Raw genomic sequence first — 1,321 nt, forward strand, 5'->3', positions numbered from 1 at the left:
AAATTGCACAAGTCACCTGTTTAGAAACTCTCGCAGAAACTAGAAAACACATACTAGTCACACACTTCACCAATGACAACGAAGATAATACATCTAATATAATTTAAACACAATAATTATCAATACACTAAAACAATAATACGACTAAATAATATTTTTAATTCACACAAAGCACCCGTTAACCAGCAACTCAAAGTCATTCCGGGCACTGTATTCACCACTAGGCTGTGGTATTCACGTGCAACACCATCCCGTTACCATGGTTACACTTCTCTCATGATTGGTTAATTTGAATGGTTGCCATGGTAACATGCTAAAGGCACCATTTGTCAGGTCGGAAGTAGTTTTGGACAGACCATAAGTTATCTAGCATTGGTTGAATTAGTGGTAGCGAGAAAGATTGAGATTTTGTATGTAATTACCTGACATTCACCTTACAGTTGGAGAAGACCTCAGAAAAACTGGGATGTTTAAATAGGAATCAAATCCCATGACCAAACACAGATATAGATAAACAGACATACATTTCTACTCCCTGGACTTTGCTGTAAATGAAATCTCAATTTAGTGCAAACTCCCATTTAAGGTAAAAAAAAAAAAATCGTTACCTGAAAAAATGTTAAATAGGGGTTTTACTGTAAGTACTTGTTTTTAGGTGACATGAAATCAAATATTTATTTCGTATTTTTCTCAAAACACCATATTGGCATATGGACCCACTTTCACCAAACATCTCAATTGGTAATATAATAGAGCATCGATTATCCGAAACAATTGGGGACGTGTGTGTTCAGATAATTGATCATTTACGAAAACAAATTGTGCCGGTGATATAGGAGCAGTATGAAACAAAGAAACACTGATATTAAACACAAAACTGTACATACAGTATATATTTTGTATCACATGTCTTATAAAATAATACAGAAAAATGCATAGCCTAGTTTGACAAGTTCAAAACGGCCATTAAAGTAGGCCTACAGTTTAGGAAAAGAAGTCCAAACTTTTTTTTGTTTGCTTCAGATCTGAGACTTTTTTTTTTTTTTTTTTTGCTGCTAAATCTCGCAAACAGTGTGCAAATTCAAATTTTCCGACTGGAACGCTTTCGGTTGATTGGTATTCAGATAATCGATGCTCTACTGTACCAGTAAATACTAACATTTTATCCAACATCTTAATCATTACGTGGTCAAGAATGTAAAATTTCATGAATTTGTATAAGAAATCAATGTAGATATTCAGTGCATTTAACAATGATTTAAAAATTTTGGTCTAGTTCCAATTATGTGCTTATTCATGTAAGGAAAACAAAAATGTAATG

This window comes from Periplaneta americana, chromosome 6, assembly GCF_040183065.1.
Source record: "Periplaneta americana isolate PAMFEO1 chromosome 6, P.americana_PAMFEO1_priV1, whole genome shotgun sequence".
NCBI lineage: Eukaryota > Metazoa > Arthropoda > Insecta > Blattodea > Blattidae > Periplaneta > Periplaneta americana.